This window comes from Mauremys mutica, chromosome 1 (assembly GCF_020497125.1).
Source record: "Mauremys mutica isolate MM-2020 ecotype Southern chromosome 1, ASM2049712v1, whole genome shotgun sequence".
Lineage (NCBI taxonomy): Eukaryota > Metazoa > Chordata > Testudines > Geoemydidae > Mauremys > Mauremys mutica.
In genome coordinates, this window is record NC_059072.1 from 297102479 (window position 1) to 297119939 (window position 17461).

Here is a 17461-nt window from a genome sequence, read left to right on the forward strand (position 1 = left end):
TTCTTCACGCAGCGCACAGTCAACTTGTGGACCTCCTTGCCTGAGGAGGTTGTGAAGGCTAGGACTATAACAGCGTTTAAAAGGGAACTGGATACATTCATGGTGGTTAAGTCCATAAATGGCTATTAGCCAGGATGGGTAAGAATGGTATCTCTAGCCTCTGTTTGTCAGAGGATGGAGATGGATGGCAGGAGAGAGATCACTTGATCATTGCCTGTTAGGTTCGCTCCCTCTGGGGCATCTGGCATTGGCCACTGTTGGTAGACAGGATACTGGGCTAGATTGACCTTTGGTCTGACCCGGTATGGCCGTTCTTATGTAGAGAGCACAATCCACCAGCTACCCTAAAGCATGCAGTAACTTTACTAGTTCTCAGTAAATCTTACTTGGAGTCAGAGAACTCACTAGCTACCTTCTCATCTCCAATCTCCCCTTCATGGCACAATTGAGGAGCTGACATACACTATGCTCCAACATTTTGCTTCTAAATTTGTATCAAGGGCCCTTAAAGCTCTTGGTTACTGTTCTTTGATGCAGAGTTTTAAAATAAAAATAATTCTTTATTAAAATCCAAGTATATGTTAGATCAGGGGTTGGCAACCTCTGGCACACGGCTCACCAGGGTAAGCACCCTGTTTACCTCTTGTTTACCGTGGTTTGCTGTCCCAGGCCAATGGGGGCTGCGGGAAGTGGCGCGGGCCAAGGGATGTGCTGGCCATGGCTTCCCACCACCCCCAGTGGCCTGGGACTGCAGCCAGTGAGAGCCACAATCGGCCAAACCTGCCGACACGGCAGATAAACAAACTGGCCTGGCCCGCCAGGGTGCTTACCCTGGCAAGCCGCGTGCCAGAGGTTGCCGACCCCTGTGTTAAGTCATGTACCAATACAGTGAATATAGTACACTACAAAAGCAAACATATGCCTATGAAAACCTTCATTGATGGCTTTCTAGTTACTACTAATTAGCCTCAAACAGGTTTGCCCTCTTATAGGAAGTCCCATCCCCCAGTTAGGGTTACCAGATGTCCCGATTTTTGGGTCTTTTTCTTATATAGTCTCCAATTACCCCCCACCCCCTGTCCTGATTTTTCACATTTGTGGTCTGGTCACCCTACCCCCAGCATGCTTTTCTGGAGCTGACCCTTTAAATATGTCAGAGCTGGAGTCCTAAAGTAATCATTTTGCACCTAGCTATTGCTTGTTACATTTCCCTCTCTTCTAGATAGTAAATACCTGTTTTCTCCCATCTTTTCTTTTATTATTCCTGGGGGAACTGGCACATTTGCACACCTTTCATCTGCTAATTTTGTAATTCTGTTTTAAATAAATCATGTTTGGCCACATTATAAAACTTTCTGAATATGCTGAATTATAGTAACTTCTTGGTTACAAGTTTCTATCTTGCTTACATCCTCCAGCAATTCCTGTCAGTAAGCAGTAGATATATAGAATCAGCAAAGAATCCTGTGGCACCTTATAGACTAACAGACGTTTTGCAGCATGAGCTTTCGTGGGTGAATACCCACTTCATCGGATGCAACGACGACCCACTTCGTCTTGCATCCGACGAAGTGGGTTATTCACCCACGAAAGCTCATGCTGCAAAACGTCTGTTAGTCTATAAGGTGCCACAGGATTCTTTGCTGCTTTTACAGATCCAGACTAACACAGCTAACCCTCTGATACTAGATATAGAATGTTATGCTTTCTGGTTGAAGTCTGTACTCTTTGGATGATGAAGTTGGCTTCTACACAATAAAGAACTCTCTTTGATGAATGTTTGGTTGTTAATCAACAGCTATCTGGGAGTTAAACTTGTGCATTAATATTGTATTTGGCAGCCTTGAGGGTTGGTCCAGGAATGGTTAGTATCAGCTGTCCTCCACTTTTGGTAGCAGATAATCATTGTCATTTCACTTTTTAAGAATTGTTTTCCTTGAATTATTTTGGAGGTGGACAGTGATTAAAGTTTCATGCACTAGCTGTAGGCACCCAATAAACACTAGAGATCTTTTAAAACCCCCTGGCTTTATTCATAAGAAACTTCTAAGACTACAAAAATTAGAACTTTCAGGTATTTTTGAATGATCCATTCTTTAGTTAGTTAGTTTGCTGTTCTGGGGTTTTGTCTGTTGTGATAGGGTGTTCATACTACACTAATCTGGATAGGGTTAATGAAGCTCAGAAGGGGCCACTTCACCTGATAGGCCACACCTGAGGGAGAATTAGGCTTGATAAGTACTTCCTAACTGAGTCTAGAGCTCAGCTGATCAGGAGCAGGTGAGGCTTGTATAAGGCTAGGTAGAGATGGCAGAAAAGTGCTGTAGTGTAGAAGACTGCAGTGACTCTATGGGCTTAGAGAAGGGAAAGGAGGAAACCCAGGGGGAGAGTAGAAGCTCTGAGCTCCATGCCATGAAGGAACAGTTTACCCAGAAGGGTGTTGGAGTGGAAGCCTGGTAGAGGTGAAATAGGAAAAGGCTCAGGGAAATGGTAGAGGGTTTGGAATGGAGCAGACCTTGGCTGGACCCGGAAGTAGTGGGCAGGGCTGGGTTCCCCTAACAGCCACTGGGGAAGAGGCATTGTGTTGGATTGGAGGACTGCCACGAACAATAACCAGTGTAATGAGATTTTGATACTGCAAAAGGGGAAAAACACTTAATGATGTGGCCAGAGGGCCAAGCCATGAAGAGTAAGCCCTGCAACTCCTGGAGTAAAAGAGGGGCTGCAGTGCAAAAAAGACCCAGAAGGGGGTATCAGACTGGGTGGAACTATTATCCAGATACAGTTACAAGGTAGAGAACCCTGTGACATCTGTGTAATCCTGAAACTTGAAATCCTAATACTGCTTAGGAACATTTTGTCCTGTCAGATCTTTATTTTCTTCTAGTAAAGTGGATGTGACTTACAGTGGAAATAGGGCCCCTGCCACCATTTTACTTGTGATCAAAACCTACTAGCTCTTAATTGATGGCGAATACAAATTGAAGTTGTTTTCAGTAATTCTCAAAGGGGAGCAGACTGCTTCCCCCTCCTACTCCACTGAGGGCTCGTGGCACTCCAAAGGGGGTGAATGATGGGTGCACAATAGCCAGAGGAATGTTTCTGCTCCCCTATGCTTCAGCCAGTAGAGCTGACCAGCTTCATAGGGGAAATACAATACGCTCTGCAAAAGAGCATAGTACTGAGAGAATGGATGGCCTTGTGATTAGGATACTTACTGGGTTCTCAGGCCATCTAGGTTCAATTCTTGGCTCTGCCATGGACTTCCTATGTGATCTTAGATAACACATTTACTTTTTGTGTGCCTTATCGTCCCATCTATAAAACTGAGATAATACTCCTTTCTCCCACCATTGGCTTCTCTTATCTATTTAGACTGCAAGCTCTTCAGGGCAGGGGCAATTCTTAGTATGTGTTGAGACAGTACCTCTCACCATGTAGCATCTCTGTGCTACAGCAATACAAATAATGTTTCATAATATGCAAATTTCCCTTGTGCACTAGGGAGGTGCCACCTCCAATGCCCGGTTGTGCCTAAACTTCATGATTAGGGCTTTAATTGGTAAACATAACAAAGAACATGGCATGGTATATTTTGTAACCCATTATTTCAATTTCCAAAGCAGGCCCAAGTTAAGGAACAGTGCAACTGCTCTCCCTTTTCCTGTTCAAGTCCATAATGTTATAGGGAAAGGCTATTTTGTGCCCCTAGAAGAACAGCAGCAGCTGGGAAGAATTCCTGCCTCTGGCACTATTAGGGTAACCACAGGGCATAAATACCCCATAATCCTTAACACAGTAGTAAAACCCACAAAGGCTGAGCCCATTATAACAACCCAAATAAAGACATTACATTAGCTTTTCCCATTTTTTTTAGTGACTGTAGACTGGAGACCTCTAAAATAAGAGTTTGTTCTTTATATAGTTATGGTTTAAGATTTGTACTTTTGTTTGTATTTTATGAACACTTCCCCATCTTTTATGTAAATACCTGGGTTATCTTATGTAGTTAGTTTTTGTTAGCTGATAGTTTTTCTATTAAAATAATAAGGAAGAAATGTATAGTATAGCGTTATCTGTGGAAAAATATATTTGACATCTAACTGTTGAGGATTTCCCAATATAATTTCTTTAAAATGCAATTGGGCACCTGGGGAGAGGGCGATGGGCCTGGAAAGGGTTAGCAATCCTTCACTCTGGCTGGGGATTTCTCTCATGAGGAGTTCTCTGTCCAATTTTGTTTTCCTTTGTTCCTCTCTTGATGCACTGCTCTTTTTCTCTGGCAGCAACTAAGACACAGATGCCGAGAGGCTCACAGATCAGGAAAGGCGTGGCTGGCAGAGGATCAGAGCCAATGTAAGAGAATAAGAATATGGTTGGAGGAAGTATTATTTCATAAACCAGGAATATAGTTGGAGGAAGCATTACTTCATAGATCAAGGTTATAACTATTTGTGTGTATGTGTGGTTGGATTAGAAAGGACTTGCAAATAAGATATTGAAATATGTCTGTTTTCAGTAGAGCAGCTGAAGTGGAAACACTATGATAAAGGATCCTGATTTATTTTTTTTATTATTATTATTCCAAAGAATTGCTTGTTTTACAATCCTGGTTATTGTTGCCCTTTAAATATGCTTGAGGAGTTATTTGGGGGAGGGGGGAGAAGCATCAAATATAGAACAGAAAAGCACTAAAATGAGCTCTTTGAATATTATTCTTATTCTTAGAATTTAGCTTTTTATTTATTACAAAGAAAGAACTACACATTAGGTGCCCGGGGGAATTATAATAACATGCAAAATTGCCAAGGGATTAATAGATTTAATACATTTAAAACACATCACAAAGAACATCAGTCAATAGAATGTGATAACATTCCATACAGTTGAGAAACAGAGTCACAGATAGGATTATGAAAGGTGTGAGATTTACAGGAAAAGAATTCTTTTAATCCAACAAATGGCTCTGAGTTAAAGTGATAATTGAGTGTTGAGGTGAGTATGAAGGGCCAAATTCATCCCTTATGTGACTCCATTGAAGTCAGTGGAGTTGCAGCAGGGATGAATTTGGCTCCAAGTGTTTTGGAAACGATAAACGGTGCTGAAAGAAAGATGTACAATAAGTGCAATTGTAAAGAACCAATTCACAGAAAAAGACTAAAAGGGACTTATATCACCTATCCTCTCAAATGCTTTGCCCTGGTTCTCCCATATATAAGGCTGGTGGCAAAAAATACATCTCATAATTTAAGAAACATCATTTGCTACACAAGGTCAGAACAGAGAATTGTTGAAGTAACATGATAGAGTTAGCCTGTTATGTTATATGAATGGTGGTAGTTATTTAAATGGTAGTTCATAAATAACTCCATTTTCATCATGACTGTTCTGTTTATCTGGTCAGTTTGAGAGTGGATTTTACAAGATGTGTATTACCTGTTGAGGGACCACCTAGTCTAATGGTCTGTTGTGACAGACTATACCGCTGTGTCCACACCCTACACACTATTGTAATAATCTTTGTACAAAGTATGCTTTGGGAGATCTTTTGAAAACAAATAATTTGCTGGTCATTGTCCTGATAAAATGAGTGTGCCAACATTGTATGTGAAGATTCCACTGCATGGTATTCTTAACCAAACTGAAGTTAGCAAACAGGTCTGTCTCCAAAAAAGGAATGTGTGCTCTGCTTAATTTGCATTTAAGTAGTAAGAGTCATCCTGCAGGAAGGGAAACACAGGAAACTCCAACAGCTGAGGAAAAAGCAGCAGAGAACATTCTCCCCTGTAGACTCTGCATCCTGAATCTCAGCTGGAAATATTTCCAAGAGGGGGACTGACTATAAAATGGAGGGACAAACACCCAAGGCATGCCTCTCTTTTTCTGCTCATCATGGCATCTGAAGCAACACAGGAAGCATTTGTTGGATTCTGGGAGAATGGATCCTGACCTAAGAAGTTTGGTCAGAAAGACTGCTGAGAGTATGCGGTGAGAAAACTTTGCTTTGAATTTAACATAGTTTAAGTTAGGCACCAGTTGCATTTTATTTTTATTTTTCTTGTAACCATTTCTGACTTCATGGCTCACTACTTGTACTCACTTAAAATATGTCTCTTTATAGTTAATAAACTTGTTTTCTTGTTATATCTAATCCAGTGTGTTTAAATTGAAACTCATTTAAATTTGCAGTCTGAGAAACTCCATTTGGGATGGCAAGTTGTGTGCATATTATTTCTATTAAAGAAATAATAGACTTTCTATTGCTATTGTCCAGGAGAGGGCTGGACAGTACAGACATACATTTCTGGGGGGAAATCCTAAGACTGGGAGTGTATTGGAGTCACCCTGCAGTGTAACCAAAGCTGGTGAAAGCCAGAATATAATCAAGTGTAGTTGTCAGGCTGCAGTTGCACACAGACACTGATTGAGGCTTGCATGCTGGAAGGCTGTTTGTGAGCAGCCCTGGTGGAAATTCATTCAGTAAGGCACCCAAGGTGACAGGGCAGGGGTGACACAGCTGCTCATTAGTCTAGATTGTATCCTGATATATCATACCAGTCTGAATAGAACATAGTTTTGGTAACAGAATAGAAGAATAAAATTCTTTTAAATGCAGGGTTATCAATATAAACTCAGTGTCAATGAGGAGATGCAGAAAATAGTTGCAGTCTTGTAGGAAAGAATGGTGTAACGTATCCATGTGCTGCAACCAAAAAATATGGTTACTCTACAAATAATATACTGTTGGGCAGATGGATCTAGAATCCTGAAAAACACAAGCCTCTATTACCTGAGTAAAAAGGAGAGCCGTCTAGCTTTAGTGGTAGTAGGTCAATTATCCTCTCCGTGAGTCAGGCACTAAAGGACATTATTCACTCAGTAATACACACACATATGCTGGGTAATCTTGCTTCATTCAGGCTTCCAATTCCTCCATCATAGTTTTAGCACCTTCCTGGAAATATCACACACACAAGCTGGAAAGACATTGCACCATCAGAAATGCTTGCTTATTCTGTCTCTTTAAACTGCACCACTTTTCAGTGGTGGTGCAGCTGGAAAGGCCATCAGAATGATCCGGATTGTGATACCTTATTTCACAGGCAGTCTCACTGATGAGTGGGACTACAAGTGGTGTAAAATACTTTTACTCTACTTAATTAGTATCACAGTCTGCGCTAAAGGCGTGGTTCAGCATACTCATTATTCTTACCTCTTGGTGGGAATCTTCACCAAGGTGTAAATTACAATTCAATCTAAAAATAAACCCGGCAGAAAACAGGCCAATGGTATTAGAGGAAGTGATGTTTGTGGTCAAACAGTTACAAAATGCCTGATCTTGTCAATATCTCATCAGAACTGCTAAAGAGTGGAGGCCCAGGTTTAGTTCATCGACTTCATAGTATTGTCTTAAAAGTCTGGGAATCCAGTTGCACTCCAGAAGATTGGAAAAGGGGCTGCCTCACTCCTTTCTTTTTTGAGGGGGGAGAGCGAGTGATCAGCTTGATCAAATAGGGTAGCAGTTGGGGCTGAAGCCTTTGGGCTTGAGCTTTGGCCCCCCCATCTGGGGCGATGGGGTTCAGCTGGGCTCAGGCTTCAGTCCTCCCTCTTGGGGTAGTGTAGTAATTTTTCCTCTCAGAAGGGGTTGTGGTGCAATGAGGTTTGAGAACCCTCTGAAGTAGGGGACTAGAGCTGCTTTCTGTCCTAAGGAAAGGTGTTTATGATCATGCTGTTGAACTGACTGAAATACTATCTCAATCCAAAAATGAAAGACAGCCAGAGTGGTTCCTGCACAGGTATAGCACAGATTGTAGATCCATGCTCTGTTTGGAATATTATTGAAAAATGATTAAAACAACAAAAGGAAGTTATCATCTTTATAGACTTTTCAGCTGCTTTTGACTCAATCAGCACTGTGGATACTGCTATATCCATATGGGTTGCCTGAGAACTTAGCGTGCCTAGTGGAGGAACTGTACCTCAGTACATTTTGCTATGTGACTAGGTTAATGGTTGGATTACAGCCTGGATTTCAGTAGAATCAGGAGTATGCCAGGGATGTGTTCTCTCACTTACAGTATCTGAAGTGTTGTCTGATGACATAGCTGTTTGAGGCCAAAGTATGAGGTGTGAAATTTCAAGATTAATCTTTATAAGATCTCCATCTGCAGAAGATGTTGAATATGCAGATGTTATCTTACATGGAGAGCCTGCTGATCAATTACAGCTAATGCTGGAAGAGCTGCAAAAAACTGCAGAATCTATGGGACTTAAAGTCAAAGTTAATAAAACTAAAGCTATGTATGCCGCCTATAAAATGGAAATGAATGACCTGTTGATGGTAGATGGCAATGACACTGAATGCATAATTTTAGCTATTTGGTAGTTGATTGACAGCAGGAGGTTCCAAGTCTGAAGATGACATATATCAGATTGTTCTTGCATCAATGGCATTTCAGCATCTTCAAATTCCTCTCTTTGGTTGGTCGGTTGTCTTTGTCACAACTAAGATATGAGTGCTTAAAATGTGGTAGTGATGGCAACCATGTTATATGAAGTAGAAACATGATCATTAAAAACAGCTGAGGAGAGGAAATTAAACAGTTTACACTGCCAAAAGTTATGGTGTATACTTAACATCCATTGGTTTTAATTTGTCACAAATGAGGAGCTACTTAGATGATCCTGACAAATTGCAGTCTTCCACCAGTTGAGAACAAGACAATTGCAATGGTGGAGTAATGTCCCGCACACTGAAGAGGGTATGCTTTTGCAGAAGGTTTGCAGAGTGGAGATCAAAGAATGTAGAGCACTAGGCTGACCATGAATAAATTGGAAGATGCAATTTTGAGAATCCTAAATCTTCCCCCTCTGACGCTTACTGAGGGAAGAAGATTTGTAAAGGGCCATTCAAGATGGAAGCACATTCTATGTGCCATCACACCTACATCATAACAGGAATTTGCTGCTGCTTTTTCTTGTAGCTATTTTAGAGTGCCAATAGTTATTGGGGTGAAATCCTGGTCCCGATGACTTCACTGAGGCGAGATTTCAACCCAGGCATTTCACAAACAAGGTCAGCTTTGTTTTCACAAACAAGGTCAGCTCCCAGACTGCTGCACTGGGCAGCACAGTATGGGGAGAAGGTGACCAGCCCTCTGTGGAGAAAGAAGTGGTTCGGGATTATTTAGAAAAACTGGACAAGCACAAGTCCATGGGGCCGGATGCGCTGCATCCAAAGGTGCTAAAGGAGTTGGCGGATGTGATTGCAGAGCCATTAGCCATTATCTTTGAAAACTCATGGCGAACGGGGGAGGTCCTAGATGACTGGAAAAAGGCTACTGTAGTGCCCATCTTTAAAAAAGGGAAGGAGGAGGATCCGGGGAACTACAGGCCAGTCAGCCTCACCTCAGTCCCTGGAAAAATCATGGAGCAGGTCCTCAAGGAATCAATTCTGAAGCACTTAGAGGAAAGTGATCAGAAACAGTCAGCACGGATTCACCAAGGGCAAGTCATGCCTGACTAACCTAATTGCCTTCTATGAGGAGATAACTGGATCTGTAAATGAGGGGAAAGCAGTGGATGTGTTATTTCTTGACTTTAGCAAAGCTATTGATACAGTCTCCCACAGTATTCTTGCCAGCAAGTTAAAGAAGTATGGGCTGGACGACTGGACTATAAGGTGGATAGAAAGCTGGCTAGCTCGTCGGGCTCAACGGGTAGTGATCAATGGCTCCATGTCTAGTTGGCAGCTGGTTTCAAGTGGAGTGCTCCAAGGGTCGGTCCTGGGGTCGATTTTGTTCAATAACTTCATTAATGATCTGGAGGATGACGTGGACTGCACTCTCAGCAAGTTTGCAGATGACACTAAACTTGGAGGAGTGGTAGATATGCTGGAGGGTAGGGATAGGATACAGAGGGACCTAGACAAATTAGAGGATTGGGCCAAAAGAAACCTGATGAGGTTCAACAAGGACAAGTGCAGAGTCCTGCACTTAGGATGGAAGAATCCCATTCACTGTTACAGACTAGGGACCGAATGGCTAGGAAGCAGTTCTGCAGAAAAGGACCTAGGGGTTACAGTGGACGAGAAGCTGGATATGAGTCAACAGTGTGCCCTTGTTGCCAAGAAGGCTAACAGCATTTTGGGCTGTATAAGTAGGGGCATTGCCAGCAGATCGAGGGACATGATCATTCCCCTCTATTCGACAGTGGTGAGGCCTCCTCTGGAGTACTGTGTCCAGTTTTGGGCCCCACACTACAAGAAGGATGTGGAAAAATTGGAAAGAGTCCAGCAGAGGGCAACAAAACTGATTAGGGAGATGGAGCACATGACTTATGAGGAGAGGCTGAGGGAACTGGGATTGTTTAGTCTGCAGAAGAGAAGAATGAGGGGGGATTTGATAGTTGCTTTCAACTACCTGAAAGGGGTTCCAAAGAGGATGGATCTAGACTGTTCTCAGTGGTACCTGATGACAGAACAAGGAGTAATGGTCTCAAGTTGCAGTGGGGGAGATTAGGTTGGATATTAGGAAAAACTTTTTCACTCAGAGTGGCGAAGCACTGGAATGGGTTACCTAGGGAGGTGGTGGAATCTCCTTCCTTAGAGGTTTTTAAGGTCAGGCTTGACAAAGTCCTGGCTGGGATGATTTAGCTGGGAATTGGTCCTGCTTTGAGCAGGGGGTTGGACTAGATGACCTCCTGAGGTCCCTTCCAACCCTGATATTCTATGATTCTATGATTTTGCATATGTGAAGTGACTGTGATTCAAAGGACATGCATCACCAAAAATTTGTTCATAAGACTCGACTACTTGGCAATTAATAGTTCATCTATCACCCAGAACCTCACTTCTAATCCCACAATCGATTGTGGCTGCAAGGGATTGTAAAATATCGTGGGCTGTGTGGTAATTTTTTCACTGCAGAACAAGAAAAGGATGGGGGACCGTGACCTAAGTGTCACAGTATTGTTTGTGTTGTCTGACTGTCCAGCTCAAACATTTTAACAAGATTATACAAACATCAGCAATTATCAGATAAAGACCATTCCTTGGTAAAATTGATGAACCTTTGGGAATTTACAGACACTTTCATGGGTACCTGCCACTTGTCTGAATGACTACAATCACAGTGAGCAAAATGTATCACTTATAGTCACAATTATTTATGTGAATCAGTTGTTTTCACTGTTCACCCAGTTCTACCTTTTCCATTAGTAGGTATAGATATGATATTATGGGTTTAATGATCATTGACTGATTTTAGGGTCTATAAAAAGCAAACATTGACGTGAACTAAAATGCTCTTCTATATAAAAATCTTTAAAAGTATAATCTATTAACAGATTGCATAGGCTGATTTAAAATAAAAAATGGATTTTCAAGTAAAAATTAATCCCCACCCCCCGCCATTTTACTTACCTGCCAGGACCTGTTTCAGAATTCTGTGCTTCTGTGAAAATTAACATCACAGATACCTAAATCACAGTAAAGAGATACAGTTCCCTGACTACTCTAGATATTTGAGGGGTAGTGCATATTTTTCTAAAAGAAACAGCCTTATAATCAGGTTTCAATTTACCTTTAAATTGCATGTATAATTTAAGCTTCCCATGTATACCAGGGGTGAAATTCAATCTTTCCCTAAACTTAAATTAATGGACTACATGTGTATGTCTGTATATGTAAATAAAACTGCATGGGGTAAACAAAGGATAAAAGTCTATCACCCTAACTAATAGGTAGTCATGGTTCTGCAGTGCAGCCCCTTGTGGCCACTATTATAACAGTTCATTCTTTTTCTGGTAGTGCTCATAATGTGACAGTAAAAACGCAAAAGTATGTATGGCCCTTAATCGTTGGCTGTTTGCCCCTCCACTATTGAGGGGGCAGTGTGAAAATTTAGTGGTGCAGAGGGACTCCTGTGGCCACTATGAAACTGGGTGAATTATCTCTTAATTATTTCAGAACCTATACAATAGTTTTTGCAGGACTTGTAGGTAGCCTTACAGTTCATCACATAAGAATGGCCATACTGGGTCAGACCAAAGGTGCATCCAGCCCAGTATTCTGTCTACCGACAGTGACCAATGCCAGGTGTCCCAGAGGGAGTGAACCTAACAGGTAATGATCAAGTGATCTCTCTCCTGCCATCCATCTCCACCCTCTGACAAACAGAGGCTAGGGACACCATTTCTTACCCATCCTGGCTAATAGCCATTAATGGACTTAACTGCCATGAATTTATCTAGTTCTCTTTTAAACCCTGTTATAGTTCTAGCCTTCACAACCTCCTCAGGCAAGCAGTTCCACAAGTTGACTGTGCGCTGTGTGAAGAAGAACTTCCTTTTATTTCTTTTAAACCTGCTGCCCATTAATTTCATTTAGTGGTCCCTAGTTCTTATATTATGGGAACAAGTAAATGACTTTTCCATATTCACTTTCTCCACATCACTCATGATTTTATATACCTCTATCATATCCCCCCTTAGTCTCCTCTTTTTCAAGCTGAAAAGTCCTAGCCTCTTTTGTGCTATGTGTTGTACAAACACAAAGGAAGACATAACTGCTGCCTTAGTCTATGGAATGACCACATAACTCAGTTTTATTTCTCCAGGTTAGTCAGAAGACTATTTCCATTGTGTGTCACATACTGAAATCTACCCAGTGATAACATTTTACTAGTTTCACAACTTGTGCAGTCTTCTAGTGCTCTAGTTACGTGGCAATCATGCTAAGGGGTGATCTTGTGATAGCCACCATCTTGGCCAATACTAGGGACTGAACCATGCCTCCAGACCTGCAAGCATGTCTGTGTAGCTTGAGCTAACAAACCGAATTTCTAACTCAGGATTTGACAGATTCATCATCTGTGCATCACATTTAGAGAGGAGCATGTAACACTCACTGTGGGTCATTAATTATTATGCACAACTTCATTGGAATGGCCAGTAGCAGAAGTAGCAATGGGCCTGATCCAACTGCCAGTGAAGTAAATTGGATTCTTTCTATTGAATTTGGCCATTGGATCAGGTCCATAAAACCTTCCCTAGAGAAATTATACTTTCTTTTTACCTATGTGAATATGGATACTTCTAGAGCCTCAGTTTGATACTAACTGACCTACACTCAACAGAGTGTGGCAGCATTTGTCCACTGAGCAGGTTATGACTGAACCTACAAGTTTTTTCCTCAGAAACAAACCATTCTTAGGGTCACATAAACACCACCCTATACTGGAAACCCACTGACCGCTATACTTACCTACATACCTCCAGCTTCCATCCAGGACACACCACACGATCCATTGTCTACAGCCAAGCTCTAAGATACAACCGTATTTGCTCCAATCCTTCAGACAGAGATAAACACCTACAAGATCTCTATCAAGCATTCTTAAAACTACAATACCCACCTGCTGAAGTGAAAAAACAGATTGACAGAGCCAGAAGAGTACCCAGAAGTACTACAGGACAGGCCCAACAAAGAAAATAACAGAACGCCACTAGCCATCACCTACAGCCCCCAACTAAAACCTCTCCAGCGCATCATCAAAGATCTACAACCTATCCTTAAAGATGATCCCTCACTCTCACAGATCTTGGGAGACAGGCCAGTCCTTGCTTATAGACAGCCTCCCAACCTGAAGCAAATACTCACCAGCAACCGCACACCATACAACATAAACACTAACCCAGGAACCTATCCTTGCAACAAAGCCCGATGCCAGCTCTGTCCACATATCTATTCAAGTGACACCATCATAGGACCTAATCACATCAGCCACGCCATCAGGGGCTCGTTCACCTGCACATCTACCAACATGATATATGCCATCATGTGCCAGCAATGCCCCTCTGCCATGTACATTGGCCAAACCGGACAGTCTCTACGCAAAAGAATAAATGGACACAAATCTGACATCAGAAATCATAACATTCAAAAACCAGTGGGAGAACACTTCAACCTCTCTAACCACTCAGTGACAGACTTGAAGGTGGCAATTTTGCAACAAAAAAACTTCAAAAACAGACTCCAAAGAGAGACTGCTGAACTTGAATTAATATGCAAATTAGACACAATTAACTCAGGCCTAAATAGAGACTGGGAATGGTTGGGTCATTACACTAATTGAATCTATTTCCCTATGTTAAGTTCTCCTCACACCTTCTGTGGGTCATCTTAATTATCACTTCAAAAGTTTTTTTTCTCCTGCTGATGATAGCTCATCTCAATTGATTAGACTCTTCCTGTTGGTATGCATACTTCCACCTTTTCATGTTCTCTGTATGTATAAATATCTCCTGTCTGTGTGTTCCATTCTATGCATCCGAAGAAGTGAGCTGTAGCTCACGAAAGCTCATGCTGAAATAAATTTGTTAGTCTCTAAGGTGCCACAAGTACTCCTGTTCTTTTTGCGGATACAGACTAACACGGTTGCTACTCTGAAACCTGTTACAATATTGACATTCACATTTATTTTCACTTGCATCTATTCAAATAGGCTTCAAATAGATTGTCAGTATTTGTAACATTGATGTCTATGAGCTGTATTGGACGTGACCAAGGATTTTGCTTTGTGTATATATCTTGTAAAATATTGTCTAGCTTATTTTTAATTTTGCTGTTAAACTAGCTGCAGTGTGAGGAAAACATCTCAGTCTCCCTACATCTGATTTGTATGCTCCCACATAAACCCTGCTAATCATCTTTAAGCCCAGCAAGCCAATCGAGTCTTAATCACAAATAAATACACCTCCTTCATAGTAGTTGCAATTCAGACAGAAGATGGCAGCTCTCCCTTGCGGACATCTGAGGCTGGGGATCATTTCCAGAAACCTATCAGACTTTCTGGCTGTGTTTCTTGTTTACAAAATGCTGTGTACATTGACATTTAGAAATTCCTGTGTACTTGATCTCGGACTATCATACATCATATAATAGAAAATTAAAGGCAATTTTGTCCCCACCAAATACCTGGTTGCATCAAAATAGTACTATACTAGCTACTGTACTGTACGTTTTCAAAAAAATACATCCTTTAAAAATTACCTTACTGAATTTCCCATTGCCTTGCTAACTCTACTTTAGTAATGATGATGGACTTTTCTGACTTTCTAGCAGCAATCCTGATTGAAATACAATTTAGTCATTTTGCCCTTAAATTTTTATGTTCTGTAACAAAAAGTACAGGGTGATCTAATATGCTTTGAAGGTGAACTCTATAATATATGGATTTGATTTCTTTAGGGAAATGCTTTCTAAAATCCTATTTAACAATGTTAAAAAAAATTAAATAAGCAACAATCAAGAATTTGAAAAAGATAAGAAAGTGAAAATGACTTTGAAACCAGAAGTACTGACTGTAGGAGACATATGAAATCTTTGACGATAATCTGAAGGAAAATATGATTAACACTGATGAAGTAGAATAGTGCCAAGTATGTGTCATTTCTGAGCCACATGCATTATATGAGGTGGAAATTGAACTTTCAAGACGCATGTTAACATTTTACTCTTATGCTTTATTGAGGCAAGTAACTAAGGGAAAAAGTGAAACAGCAAAAACTGCTAAGTGATAAGTCTGTCATAAGTTAAATATGGTCATCTGTCAGCACTCAGCTGAAATGACATCATTCTGGTAACATAATTACTGGGTTGAGTAATGACTCATTTCTAAAAGCTGGTACATGTTAAAGAAATACAACTTCTTACAGGTCAAAACCACTGGCTTACACAGTCTTCACAATATATCCTCTAACTGCCTTTTGTTTGTGGCTTATATTGAGATCTGCATTTAAGTTGATTTGTAGAGAGATTTTCTGCACTCACATAATGCAAATCCTTTTCATTATGCACTGCTAAGAGAAAAACGTTTCAGAATAGAACTGTCCTTGATCTTGCTTCAAAATGATAAATCTGTATTCATTTCATTCTCTGTTTATTGCAGCAGTAACACAATTCCATTCAGTCCATCTGGGGTAACCTCTTCACACACTCTATACAGTGATTTCTTGTAAAGGCTACTATGCTTTGGCTCTAAACTGCATCATCAAAATGCAACATAAAATAATGGTCTAGTTATTTTTATTCTTAGGTTGTGAACTCTTCAGGGCAGGGACCATGTCTTCATATGTATTTGCACAGCATGTAGCATAATGGGGACCCAGTGCAGGCTGCCGTCTCTCAGTGCTACTATAATATAACATTATTATTTAATATTTAACCATAGAGCTAATAATATGGACTAGACTCTGCTGTTTGTCACTCTGGTGGAAATTTATACCAAAACAACAAAACAGAATGTGGCTCATACTTAGAAGATTGGTAATGTTAAATGTCCAGAAAAGATTTTATCTCAACCCTTACAATTAAAAAAAAAATGGGGGGGGGGGATTTTTTTTCAAGGGCCCAAACTGGGTTAAGAGCTGAACTCCCCCGAGTTTGTGCCTTTGAAAAACTCCACCTAACTTCATTTGCAAATGTTGGGTTTTATTGGATGATGGGATAAGTAGCCTGGTGAGACCAGGGCCGGTGCTACCATTAAGGCGAACTAGGCGGTTGCCTGGGATGCCAAAAAGTGGTGCCTCCCAATTTTTTTTTACAGCAGTTCCTCCCCGAGTATGCAGTCGCTGCTCCACTTCTCCCGCCTCCTAGGCTTGCAGCGCCAAACAGCTGTTTGGCGCTGCAAGCCTGGGAGGAGAATTAGAATGGGGGGGGGCATGCTCGGGGAGGATGTGGAGCAGAGGTGAGCTGGGGTGGGGAGGTGCCGCATGGCTCCCCGGGGGTAGGGGGAGCTGCTGCTGGGGGTCGCCTCAGGGCAGGGGGGGGTGGGGAGCTGCCACAGGGCTGGGGGGGGCACAAAGTGGAAGTTTCGCCTAGGGCACGAAACTTCCTTGCACCGGCCCTGGGTGAGGCTAGAACTGCAGAAGGGAGATAAAGTCTGAATTACTTGGAAGGGGGGATATTGGGATTGGTTGGGCAAAGAGACTGCTACTAGAAGCTGAAGAGGTGGATTAGTAGCCATTTGGTTGGGGGGAACAATGAGATTAGATCAGGGTGAAACTGATTTAAAGGACTTACCGGTAGGCCGGAGTCCTGAGTAGGGGGCTGGGCCTCAAGCAGAAGGGGCAGGGCCTTTAGAGCCCCAGGCCCTTTAAATCGAGATTTAAAGGGCCCGGGGCTCCGCCTGCGATAGTGGTGGCTGGGAGTCCTGGTCTCTTTAAATCACCGCTGGCGCTACTAGCTGTGGCGGCAGCTGGGAGCCCCAGGATTTGGGGACCATTTAAAGGGCTCCGGCTGCCGCTACCACAGTGGAGCTCCGGACCCTTTAAATCGCTGCCCGAGCCCCGCTGCTGGAGCCCCCAGGGTAGTGGTGGCCGGGGTCTCCAGTGGTGATTTAAAGAGCATGGGGCTCCTGGCAACAGCTACTGCCCTGGGCCCTTTAAATCTCCGCCGGCT